The sequence below is a fragment of the Mustelus asterias genome, chromosome 7 (genome assembly GCF_964213995.1).
Source record: "Mustelus asterias chromosome 7, sMusAst1.hap1.1, whole genome shotgun sequence".
Classification (NCBI taxonomy): Eukaryota; Metazoa; Chordata; class Chondrichthyes; order Carcharhiniformes; family Triakidae; genus Mustelus; species Mustelus asterias.
The window spans coordinates 34994251-35008226 of NC_135807.1; the positions used below are offsets into that span (position 1 = coordinate 34994251).

Genomic DNA, 13976 nt, shown 5'->3' on the forward strand with positions numbered 1-13976 from the left:
AGACTTTTGTATCTTTTTCCCGGCAGAAGAAGGTGGAAGAGTATGTCTGGGGTGTGGAGGGGCATTGATTATGCTGGCTGCTTTTGAGGCAGCGGGAAGTATGGACAGAGTCAGTGGATGACTGATTTGATGCCACCAGGTTGATTTGCATGATGGACTGGGCTATGTTCACAACCCTTTGTGGTTTCTTGCTGTCTTAAGTCAGGATTCATCAGGTGAAGGGGCAACACTCTGAAAGCTCGTGCTGCCAAATAAACCTGTTGGACTTTAACCTGGTGTTGTGAGACTACTTATTGTGTCTTAAGTCAGAGCAGGAGCCATACCAGGCTGTGATACATCCAGAAAGGGTGATTTCTATGGAGCATCTGTAAAAGTTGAGAGTCGTAGCCAAATTTGCCTCCTGAGAAAGTAGAGGCGTTGGTGGGCTTTCTTATCTATAGTGTTGGTATGGAAGGACCAGGACAGGTTGTTGGTGATCTGGATACCTAGAAACGTGAAGCTCTTGACCATTTCTACTTTGTCCCCATTAATGTAGACAGGGACACGTCCTCCACTGTGCTTCCTGAAGTCGATGACTATCTTCTTCGTTTTATTGACATTGAGGGAGAGATTATTGTCATCGCACCAGTTCACCAGATTCTGTCTTTCCTGTACTCTGTCTCATCATTGTTTGAGATCCGACCCACTACAATTAGAGAGCTGCTTCCAACCTTTCCCTCATTTTCCATTTCCAACAGTGTGTTGCCTCTATGAAATGCTTTATTTAATGCAATCCAATTCAGTGTGAAATTAAAAATCTGCAATTATTCCAGCAGCAGCTGTGGGAGTGTGCTGAATAGCTGAAAATTGGTAGATATAATTTTAAAAGTCAGTGCACTGAATGTTGTTAAATGAATGTTTGCAATTTTTTCTTTTTCAAAACTCCACTGATAAACTGACATGATGTGGGTTGTGTGAGGAGGAACTGTGAATAGCAATATTTATTTTTGTCCATTTTCTTAATATTTGTATCTAACAGAATAATAATGTCTTGGGGTGGAGGTGGTAGAAACGGAATCCAGATGAAAGAACCAAATCAATGTGGGTTAGGTTGATTGGCCATGCTAAATTGTCCCTTAATGTCCCAAGATGTGTAGGTTAGGAGGATTAGCGGGGTAAATATATGGAGTTACGGGCATAAAGCCAGGGTAAGATTGTCAGTGCAGGCTCGATGGGCCAATGGCCTCCTTCTGCACTGTAGGGATTCTCGTTCTACAATGAACTTGAAATAAAGAAACCATGGTTGGAATGCTTCATTTTTTTAATATCAACATAAAACTGATGGGGATCCATAGCACCTCCTTTAGCATAGTTCTGAGGAATTCCATCAAAATGTTAAACTTTGTTTCCTCTTTTCAGAAACTGACTGATGTTGTTTGTTTCTCCTGTATTTTCCATTTTTGTTCTGGAACTTCCAACATTTAGGGGTTTCTGTTCTTTCTCTGGTGCAACGTGACTTTTTTCTACAACGTGACTTTTTTCTACAACTTGAGGGTCTGTTTCTTATCCCAACTATCAAACCCATGTCACCCTCTGCCCACCTCTTCCTGTCCAGTTAACAGGCATCAGGATGCTGTGTCAGTTGAAATTTTCAAGGCTGAAATCATTATTTTTGTGTATATTTGAAATACATTCTGATACTTGTGTAAGTAATTCTTAAATTGATTTTGTTAGAGATGTTTCTGGGTTTTTTTCTGATTTTGTAGTGGTATAATCTTTATGGTGACGAGAGAATGGTTTGCTGCCAACTGAATAAGCCATGAACTGGTACTTTAGGTGGAATAATTAATCTACTGGTTGGAGTCTAAAACCAGCATTATTTGTAATGTTTTGGATGCAATTATCAAAATAATATATCGATGTCTGATAGTATTTCAAACTCTGAGCCAACTCAATCAGCACCTGGTGTCTCTATTTGGGAACACGCTGAGTAACAGATGCAGAGGGAGGTGTGTTGGAGGATGAGTGGTACCATAGTCTGAGCCAGAGATTTGCAAGAAAGACTGATGAAGGACACCCTGAGCTGTTCAAATTCCCCTCTTACCTGATGGTTTCAAAGCAGCACTGGCCAGCAAAGCCTGCTGTGGCTTGAGATGATGTGTGATTGGAGAATTAGAAGTAATCCTTTTAAACTACAGGCTAGAATAATGTGCGAGTTGGATCGCTATTGACTTATCATTAGTGAAGACTTTTAAGATTATAGATTAATGAGAAGATGATCAGGCGAGTGTTCTAGAAATTCAAATGGGCTGAATTTGCCTTCATCTGAACCCATTTTGTGGATCCTTCAGAAAGCATCTGAATGAATACATGATTAAGACTGAATGCAGATTGTAACACATTACATTGCATTGTGTGAGCACAATGGTTGCTGTAGGTTCAGGACTTGGATTTGCAGTCTTATTTATGATGGACCCCCTGAGGCTAATTTGTGCAGAAGTTTTGATTGTAGTTATTCGTCTGATCCAGAACTTTTCAGTGTTGCAGAATGTTTGTGATTATTTGCCCAAATAAATGCAGAAATCTTGCTGTTGTTCACACCAGCGGGAACTTGCGGTGCCACCAACGACGCACCCCTGCTGCAGGTTTTGCGTTGGTGAGGGGCGTGCTCAGCAGGAAACCCCATCGTCAATGGTGGGACTATAGGACCCTGCTGCCAGCAAGCACCGTGCGGCCATGAAGCACCGCAGAGAGGGAGAAAAATCCCGCCCAAAGTTTCCTCGTCATGTCAAGACTGACTAATAACTGTACTTGAAGGTTTAAAAAGAGTTTTTCTAGAAGAATCCCAAGATTTGACAAGAAGCCAGCATTTAAATTCCACTTTCCAGTTGCACTGTGTTGGGAGCAGTTGAGATTCACTCATTAAGTTGCACTAAATTCATGCTCCAAATTTTAAATCTCTGTGACCTGTGAACATTGGTATTAAATTAGTACTTGTGATTTTTGGCTGCACTGAATGTATGTTCTTAAACAAGAAACCTTGAAGTTGTAAAGATTGAAATGCGCACTTTGTAGCCAGCAAACATTCATACCATGTGACATTGTGATTGAGGGATGGTCAGTGTATTCGTACACCAGATCTCTACATGTAGCATTTAAACTGACACTCCATGGTTACCTGTTGCTTTTCAATTCCTATCTGAGAAAGTGTTTTGTTTTCTTGGTTCAATTTCAATTATATGTTGTGTACAGGATTTTAGATACAGACTTGTGAGCAGCTGTTCCACAGTGTAAGGTGTTCATGTAATTACACGGTATTGTCCTAATTAAGAGAACTGACTCAACAGCCCAACATATAATTCCTCTTCCCTTATTTATGTTTGGTGTCTATTCTAGTTCTGCTGTAAAGCATTTTGGAATGTTCCCCTTTATATTATATGTTTTTTAAAGGAGTTAAAAATGTGCAAAATTGTTTCCTATTTCTTATGTCAACTGACCTACTGGGTGTAGTATTTTCTATTTGTTCTGTTTTCCCAATATTCAGGTGAGGCACTCGCTGTGAAATATATATGATTGTGCGCGTGCGTTTGATTTTTGGGAAGCCAATGTTAACTGAGGTGGTAATTTGTTATATTGCTATGATCAAATTAGATCAAAAATATGAGCGGCACGGTAGCACAGTGGTTAGCACTGCTGCTTCACAGCTCCAGGGACCTGGGTTCGATTCCCGGCTTGGGTCACTGTCTGTGTGGAGTTTGCACATTCTCCTCGTGTCTGCGTGGGTTTCCTCCGGGTGCTCCGGTTTCCTCCCACAGTCCAAAGATGTGCGGATTAGGTTGATTGGCCATGCTAAAAATTGCCCTTAGTGTCCTGAGATGCGTAGGTTGGAGGGATTAGTGGGTAGATATGGGGGTAGGGCCTGGGTGGGATTGTGGTCGGTGCAGACTCGATGGGCTGAATGGCCTCTTTCTGTACTGTATGATTTCTATGATTCTATTTCTTCTTCTATGATATTCCTATTCATTGATCATGATTTGAACTTTTAATAATGGCACAAGCATATCGTTGACAGCCTTCAAAGCGCAATCGAGCATCACTATAGAGGTGGCAAAATCAAATGTACCCATCTCTGGTCTGTCACTTGTATTATTTATGAACATAGTACAATACTGTCATTCACTTTATTAAAAAATTATCCTAGTTCTATCTAAAGAGCTGTACTGACACTGAGCTGCGATTTCATACAATTTAATTAAATGTCTGGCCTCCCACTGCAGCTGTACTTATCACACACCATTGTGATAGATCCTGTACATGTGAGACTACAAGCGTGATAGAATGGTAATTTAGCCAGCCTGAGTTATAGTAAAGGCGGACTTTAAAGAAAGACAATTATTTTCTATCGCATTTTCTTCCCTTTATTTTCCCCAGAGTAATACAATTATTTGGAATACTTTTATTGTACAACAGGAGAACTAACATGATGATAAATTGCAAATGCTAGAAATATTTTAAGCTGGAAATTATGGTACTAAATATGTTAGTTTTGTACCAAAGGAAGAGCTTAAAATTTTAAGCCTACCCCATCATCAGAGTTAGGTGTGGATCCCATCTGCTTTGTCGTCATCAGCTGGTCACAAGTTTCTGCCATGGGTCTTCATATAACTGAACAGATCATTCTGCACCTGCAGATCTTTGAGCACTTTTGGGGCAGTGGAACTAGGAATGCAGAATTCACCTCCTTTTTCTTTGCTGCTGCTTGGTCTTTTTAAGGCATTTGGACTCGAAGCATGATGCAGCTTGACAAGCAAATTGTCACCACCTTGAATGATTGGTAACAAACTCCTGCCAGTCAATGTCGATGTTGCTGTGCTTCAAGAAGAGCTTCATAGTGTCCGTGGAATGCTGGTCATTTGAAAGTTGTTGAAAACCGAGAACCTGATGGGGGAGACGCTTTACAACCATGTGGACACAGAGTCCAGTTCATCGTAGTTGGGCAGCGATCAACAAAATGTCCCATGGGCCACACTCAGAACCCAGGCCACGTGTGGCACCTGGAATGCAGGTTGCCACCACTACTCTATCTTTCCCACTAGTTGATAGGCTATAGAATACACCCAATAGTATAATTGTAGCTTTATTGTTGCTTCAGTCTAGAATATCACTACTACTCCCCTTTTTCCTTCCCTATTTTTCCTGAACATCTTGTATCCAGGAATATTTTGTGTGACAGAGGTACCTTCATTTGACTTTCCTTTACCTTTTTAATCTCCAGTTAGTTTTCTGCCTTCCCACTATTCCTTCAATCGTATGACAAATCACTTAGCTAATTATCTCTTTGGCCTTGTGTAATGTTCCAGTGAAGCTCAAAGCAAGCTTGAGAAACAGCACTTCAACCATCGATTTAACCTTACAACCTTCGAGATTCAGTGTTGGGTTGGGCAATCTTAGATTGCAACTTCTGCCTTCATTTTGTTTCCTTTCGTGGGTTTTTCTCTCTCGTTTTGCCTTCAGACGAAAGCTGTTCCGGGATCTAGCATTGATACCTCTAGATATATATATATTTTTTTCCTATTATTACTCCCTTCGGCTTTGCACCATGAACCCATTTGTCATTTAATCTCTCTTGCCTTCAACCCTATCGTAGACCTTCCCTTTTTTTCTTTATCCCAATCTGCCCCTTACCTGTGACACCTGTGTTTTCCCAATTCTGTAAGGTTATCAACCTGAAAGGTTCAATCGATTTCTGTCTCCACGAATGCTGCCTGACATCTGAGTACTTGCAACATTTTTTAAAAATTTAATTTATGAACTGGAATTGCTAATCAGCATAATGCATGCTTAGCGTCAACTGTAATGCAGACTACAGTGCAATAAAAATTAATCCTGTTGTAAAAATTAAATTATGCTGATTGCTGATGTGACATTAAAGAAAAAGGATTTGTGTTTAGTTGGCCGTGGATGAGCTGAATGGCATTTTCATATTTCTACATGAGAAAGTTTCTAACTCGGTGGCAATATTGTTGCCTCTGAATGAAAAGATTGTGTTGGTTGGTACACCAGTCAGTGCATTCAATGGAGTGTCAAGTTTTGGATGAGATTGTAAGTTGATGTCCCCTGTACCCTCTTGGGTGAACAAGACTGATCCTAGATTTCTCCTATTGAGGCTAACATTTATCCTTCAACCAATAACACTTTTTTAAAGAGTTTCCAAGTTCATTTCATTGTTTCTGTGACCTTGCTGTGCATAGATTGATTGCTGCATTTCCCTACAATATCACACTTAAACTGCCTCAAATGAGCTGAAATGAATGGTGCTGTATGAATGAAAGTTCTTTATTTTGTGTTCTCTTTCTACTCAACATTTTCCTACCACTTTCGGGGAGTGTCGCGGGGGATGGGGAAGAGAGAGAACACAAGAACTCATTGTGTTAGGATTCTTCGAGGGATGTCTCATTATTGTTGGGCTTATTTTCAAGTGTGCTTATTGAACCAGTTTAATTAGTTGACTGAAGAAATATACGCCTGGAATTCAGATCTTGGCACAACCTGCTTTTTAAAAAAAAAAATTCCAAATGTTTCTTGATTTTGTTTATTTAATAACCAGCAAATGAGTATTAACACAATATATCCAATCTCATTCTTCCTTGATTTTCTGCGCAACAAAATAATTGTTGAAGTGCATTATGATTTTGTATTAATATGGCTCGTTATAACAAATATTTCACAAACTGACTGTTGCTTGTAAAATATCCTGATATTATTTTATCACTACCACTCTGGACCTCCCCACTCTAAATTGTCAAACTACTAATCCGATTGTCATAACTGAATAAACAGAAATTTGCTTCATTAAATAAATAAAATGCCATTGTCTTCGGTTCCCGCAATGACCTGTTCTCCAGTCACCAATTTCATCCTGTCTGATGCTTAGCCAGACAGTCCACAATGTTGTTGTTGTATTTGATCTCCTGATGAACTTCTGAGGATTACATATATCCCATCACTTCGACTGCCTATTTCCATCTCTAAAACATCACATCCCCGACTTGGTTCATCTGCTGCTGATGCCTCCAATCCTGCATGTTACCTCTGCACTTGACAGTGCATTCCTGGCTGGTCCCCCACTTTATAATTTCTGTAAATTTGAGGTCATCCAAAACTCTGCTGCCAAGTCCTATTTCTCACCCAAGTCCTGTCATCCCTGAGCTCACTGACCTATATTGGCATCCAGGTTAAGCAGTGCCTCAACAAATGTTAAATTCTCATCCTTGTTTTCAAACCTCTCTCGCACTAGTCTTGCACTATCCCTATCTCTGTAACCTCCTGCAGCTCTGCAACCCTCCAACCTGTCTACTCTGCTCTAATTTGAATCTCTTAAGTGTCTGCAATTTTGATTGTGTTCATGCTTTTGGCTATCCAGGCCATAAGCTTTCAAGTTCCTCCTCTACTCTCCACCTCTACTTTTCTTTCAGTATACTCCTTAAAATCTCTCTTTTCAACCAAGCATTTGCCACCTGCACACTATTTCTGTGGTGCAGTGTCAAATTTTGCTTTATGATGTTCCTGTAAAGCACTTTGAGGTGTTTGATTACATTATGCTATCTAAATACAAGTTGTTGCAAAGCCAGAAACTAGAATTAATTTGGAGGGCAAAGCTTTACTGAATGGTTGGGGAAGAGCCAATGAAAAATTCTTCAATATGTTTGTTCTGATTATTTCAACGATACTATAGCAGTTCAAAGCAAGATATATGAATGTATTAAGCAAGGTTGTGGTGTAGTGGTATTGTCACTGGACTAATAATCTAAAGTCCCAGGGTAATGCTCGGGGGACCTGGATTCAAATCCCACTATGGCAGATAGTGAAATTTGAACTGAATAAAAATCTGGAATTAAAAGTCTAATGACCATGAAACCATTGTCAATTGGTTTTTTTTAAAAACCCATCTGGTTCCCTAATAGCCTGCATGCGACTCCAGATCCACAGCAATGTGGTTGACTCTTGAATGTCCCCTCAAGGGATGGGCAATAAATGCTATGAAATCCTTTCATAAATCCTATGAAAGAATTTTAAAAATAGAAATGAGAGTAAATATAGCAAAAGTATTATTTTTGAATTTTAAAAGAAATTGTTCCAGTATGGAATAAAAGCAAACGTTAACAGATTGGTGAAGGTTATTATGCATTTTGTGTAGAAGGAATAAAACCAAAGCAAGGGCACTGGTTAGGTTGTATTATGGCTGCTGTAAAGGGGACAAACACATTCAATTTAATAGAAGGGCTCCCTGACAAAAAGGGTTGGCTAAGTGTTATTTATGGCTCATTCATTGATCTGAGAATAACATGCCATAGAGTGATTGAAAGAAACTAAATGTAGCTGTCTGGATATTAATATCCTGAGTTCATCGGTACAAGGCTGGCACTATTTTATTGATGTGATCACTTCTCAATCATACTAGAATAATGATTTTAAATTTAACGTTCTGTGCTGGGGATTGTTCTGATCCTGTGACGATACTTTTAAATTAAAAACGGATAAATTTTAAAAAGGAACCTAATAGTCTTTGTGGACAGGAGTGCAGGTTGAATAACTGAGGCAGCAACAGCAAGCTTAAGTGCTATTTTCTAGATTTTACTGTCATAAAGTTAACGGCTGAGAAGTCTAAACCTGTGCAAATTGGGAATGTTGATTTCTACACTAATTGTAATGATTTTGCCATTGAGTGCAAAGAACGTCTTGAAGCAGAGTTATCACAGAATTTATCTTAGTTTCCAGTAGGTTGTGGCCTCAGGAGATTGGCATAGATTGCTCGTTTAAATTTTTAGTCTCCCCAGTAAATGATGTGACTACATAGATGCACCTTTTACAGGCTTAAAAACTAATATTTATTTACAATTAATAAGAATTTGGGCCAATGCTGAGAAAAATTAAAGTGTCCATTACAGAAATGAAAAATCAGTTTACACTTCCAAGAGTTCTGCCACTAAATACTTTTTTTTTTAAATTGTAGCCTTTATAACTTAAGCATGCATCAAATGACTTCCAGTATATATTTTATTGGTACGTATCTTGAACAACTTTGCCAGGTTTTGCAGATAACCTCATTGTCAAACAGCAAGGTGGAATGACAGACTGATACAGCATTGAGGGGGGCACTCAGCCCATTGAATCCGCTTCCACTACCCTTTCAGGGAGCACATTCCTGATCACAATTCAACATTTAAAAAAAAAAAATTAATGTCTCCTCTGATTCTTTGCAAGTCACCTTAAATTGACGTCCTCTAGCTACTGATCCTTCTGACACGAGAAATAATTTCTCTTTCTTTACTCTGTCAGAACTGTCTGCTCTGGAGCAACCCCAGCTTCTCCAATATCTCCATGTAACAGAAGTACTTAATTCCTGCTGCTATTCTAGTAAATCTCTTCTCCACTCTCTCCTGAGCCTCAATATGATCTTCAATATTTGTGCTAAAATTGAGCACGTGACACAAAATGAGGCTTAAGTACAGTTTTATGAAGGTTTAGTATAACTTGCATAACATCCTTTAGTACTGCTTCTTTAATAAAAATCCAGGATCCTGAATTTTTTTTTTAAGCTTTCATCATGTGAACTGCCACTTACTAAATTTGGGTCTCTTGACACAGCTGGGTGGGAAGGTGAGATGTGAGTAGGATGCAGAGATGATTGTGTGATTTGGACAAGCTGAGTGAGTGGGCAAATGTATGGCATTTGTGGTATAATGTGGATAAATGTGAGGCTACCCTGGAAAATGAGGGTTGAGAAGTAATAATAGGAAACAAAACAATGGCAGAGGTACTGAATAGTTACTTTGCATCAGTCTTCATGGTGGAAGACACCAGCGGGATGCCAGAGGTCCAAGAGAGTCGGGGCACAGGTGAGTGTAGTGGCCATCATTAAGGAGAAGGTTCTGGGGAAACTGAAAGATCTGAAGGTGGATAAATCACCTGGACCGGATGGACTACACCCCAGGGTTCTAAAAGAGATAGCTGAGGAAATTGTGGAGGCATTGGTGGTGATCTTTCAGGAATCACTGGAGGCAGGGAGGGTACCAGAGGATTGGAAAGTAGCTAATGTAACACCGCTGTTTAAGAAGAGAGGGAGGCAGCAGACGGGAAATTATAGGCCGGTTAGCCTGATTTCGGTCATTGGTGAGATTTTAGAGTCCATTATTAAAGATAAGATTGCAGAGTACTTGGAAGTGCATGATAAAGTAGGACTGAGTCAGCATGGCTTTGTCAAATGGAGGTCATGTCTGACAAATCTGTTAGAATTCTTTGAAGAGGTAACAAGGAAGTTAGATAAAGAAGAACCTGTGGACGTGATTTATTTAGATTTCCGGAAGACCTTTGACAAGGTGTCGCATAGGAGACTGTTAAATATGTTAAGAGCCCATGGTGTTAAGGGTAAGATCCTGGCATGGATAGAGGATTAGCTAACTGGCAGAAAGCAGAGTGGGGATAAAGAGGTATTTTTCAGGATGGCAGCCGGTGACTAGTGGTGTGCCTCAGGGGTCAGTGCTGGGACCACAACTTTTCACAATATACATTAATAATTTGGAGGAAAGAACTGAATGCACTGTTGCTAAGTTTGCAGATGATACAAAGATATTTAGAGGGACAGGTAGTATTGAGGAAACAGAGGGGCTGCAGAAGGACTTGGACATGTTAGAGTGGGCAAAGAAGTGGCAGATGGAATAGAATGTGGGAAAGTGTGAGGTTATGCACTTTGAAAGGAGGAATGGAGGCATAGACTATTTTCTAAATGGGAAAGTGCTTTGGAAATCAGAAGCATAAAGGGACTTGGGAATCCTTGTCCAAGATTCTCTTAAGGTTAACGTGCAGGTTCAGTCGGCAGTTAGCAAGGCACATGCAATGTTAGCATTCATGTCGAGAGGGCTAAAATACAAGAGCAGGGATGTACTTCTGAGGCTGTATAAGGCTCTGGTCAGACCCCACTTGGAGTATTGTAAGCAGTTTTGGGCCCCATATCTAAGGAAGGATGTGTTGGCCTTGAAAGGGTCCAGAGGAGATTCACAAGAATGATCCCTGGAATGAAGAGCCTGTTGTATGAGGAACGGTTGAGGATTCTGGGTCTGTACTCGTTGGAATTTAGAAGGATGAGGGTGGATCTTATTGAAACTTATAGATACTACGAGGCCTGGATAGAGTGGACGTGGAGAGGATGTTTCCACTAATAGGAAAAACTAGAACCAGAGGGTACAACCTCAGGCTAAAGGGACGATCCTTTAAAACAGAGATGAGGAGGAATTTCTTCAGCCAGCGAGTGGTGAATCTGTGGAACTCTTTGCTGCAGAAAGCTTTGGAGGCCAGGTCATTGAGTGTCTTTAAGACCAAAATATAGGTTCTTGATAAGTGGGTCAGGAGTTATGGGGAAAAGGCAGGAGAATGAGGATGAGAAAATATCAGCCATGGTTGAATGGTGGAGTGGACTCGATGGGTCGGGTGGCCTACTTCTGCTCCTATGTCTTATCCACGTTCTTATTACCAAAGTCTTATCCACTTTGGTAGTAAGAACCGGAAGGCAGGTTATTAGCTGGATGGTCATAAATTTAAGAGAGGTGAATATGCAATGAGACGTGGGTGTTCTCAGACACCAGTTGCTGATGGTAACCATGCAGGTGCAGCAGGCGCTAATGAAGGCAAATGGTACATTTGAGATGATTTGAGTATAGAAGCAGGGATGTCTTGCTCCAATTATACAGGGCCTAGGTGAGGCCACACCTGGAATATTGTGTGCAATTTTGGTCTCCTTATCTGAGGATGGATGTTCTTGCTATAGAGGGACTGCAACGAAGGTTTACAGGTCTAATTACTGGGTGGCACAGTGGCCTCACAGCACCAGGGACTTGGGTTCAATTCCCGACTTGGGTCACTGTCTGTGCGGAGTCTGCACATTCTCCCTGTGTCTGCTGGGTTTCCTCCCGATGCTTTGGTTTCCTTCCGCAAATCCGAAAGATGTGCTGGTTAGGTGCATTGGCCATTCTAAATTTTCTCTCTCTCTACCCGAACAGCCGCCGGAGCGTGGCAACTGGGGGATTTTCACAGTAACTTCATTGCAGTGTTAATGGAGGCCTATTTGTGATACTAATAAATAAACTTGTAACTTTAAACTTGAACTGGAATGGCAGGACTGATGTATGAAGAGAGATTGAGTTAGGATTATATTCGTTAGAGTTTAGAACAAGGGGGATCTCATAAACATATAAAATTCTAACAGGACTAGACAGGATAGATGCAGGCAGGATGTACCCGATGGTGGGAATGCCCAGAACCAGGGTAAGGATAAGAGGTAAACCTTTTAGAACTGAGCTGAGGAGATATTTCTTAACCCAGAGAATGGTAATCACAGAAAGCAGTTGAGGCCAAAACGTTGTATGTTTTCAAGGAGTGAGAAAGGAGGTGGCGGGGTGATGGAGGGAGGTGGAATCAAACTATTGAGTTGGAAGATCAGCCATGATCGTAATGGCGGAACAGGCTCAGAGCCAAATGGCCTACTCCTGCTCCTATTTTCTTTGTTTCTTCATTCCTGCACCCCTTTAATCACGAGAATGTGACATTGCATTTTTCAATAAGTTGCATTGAAATTTGCTTCTCTATTGTCTTAGCATTATTTGGCCTGTAGCATGCATCCAGTAGCGTGATAGCTTCTCTGATCAATTTTTGACTGAATGTATTACGTTTTTGACTCCTCACCCACATCATTCCTCTTCAGTGCTGAAATAATGTCTTTGACCAATACTTCCCCTTCCTTTTTTTCCTCTTTCCTACATTTCCTTTGTAGCTAGGAACATCAAGTTCCCAGTCTTCCCCTACTTTTAGCCAGGTTTCTGTTGCAGCTATATCATAGTCCCATTTGGTGACCTGTGCTTCAACTGAACAGCCTGACTTATTACATTTCCTGCATTTATGCCAATGCAACCAAATCCATTTACTGCCTTGACTTCCCCCTCTTCTCCCCCCCTCCCCCCTCTCTCTTTTTCTCTCTCTCCCCCCCCGCCCCACCCCCAGCAAAGATCTTTTCACTTAAAGTTTATGTAGTTCCTCTCTGATTGCTACATATCCATTAACCTCAGATTAACAGAAGAAATAAAGCAGGAAGTTTCTGTCTGAAATTTTAACGTGTTTGTCCCTATTTTAGCACATCTGTTGACCTATTCCAAATAAGAGCGTTATTACTCCTTTTAAATTGTGGACAGAGAAATTTGATGTGAATGCATTAAATTTGATGCAATAGGATCTCCAGAAACAACTTCAGGCTGAGATTTCAAATTTGGAAAAATATTTGACCAAAAAGAAATAGTTTTGAATACTTCATGTTGCACCAACAAAAAGAAATACCATAAACCGTGCATGTTATGACTAATTTTAAAATACCATGATAGACTGTATTATACAATAAAAGGTTTTGCAGCATTGCTAAGCAAGCAGGGTCAAGAAGTACGTGCAATCTGACAGTCCAACTCAATGCCCCATTTTAGCGAGCCTCCACTGTCTGCTGTTATGAAGTAGAACTGTGTAAATTCGGTTAACAGCAGTATGCATTGTTAGAGGGATATGTTTGGATGGCTTCAAAACTCCTCCTTGTGCTTATGGTAAACTCTGGTCCATAGAATTGACTTTCTTCTTTAGACATCTGCTAAGAATTGAGTGAGGGATGAAGAGAGAAAATAACCTAATTGCATCTAAACCATTCGAATAACTTCATGACACGAGCACATGGCACTATTGTTTGTTGAATAAAGGCTCTATCTTCGTGGAGGTGCCCTATAAATGTAAAATCCATTTCTTAAGAGAGAATCTGCGTGTAAATAAAGGAAGTGGATTTTAATAGTGTGCACTTCAGTTTTTTGCCTTTAATGGTTCTTTTCTCTAGGGTAGCCTTGATTGGTGTTCTCCTATCCTGTTGCTGCCTTGGTTTAAAGGGAATAGTGCCTTTGGGATTCCCTAATTCT

The 13976-nt window shown here is 40.4% G+C and overlaps 1 protein-coding gene across 1 annotated transcript in view; it reads left to right on the forward strand.

Moving 5' to 3' along the window:
* The window catches only part of oxsr1b (oxidative stress responsive kinase 1b), a 172819-nt gene that overhangs the window by 102571 nt on the left and 56272 nt on the right, over positions 1-13976 (forward strand). The gene's annotated exons all lie outside the window — the stretch shown is intronic.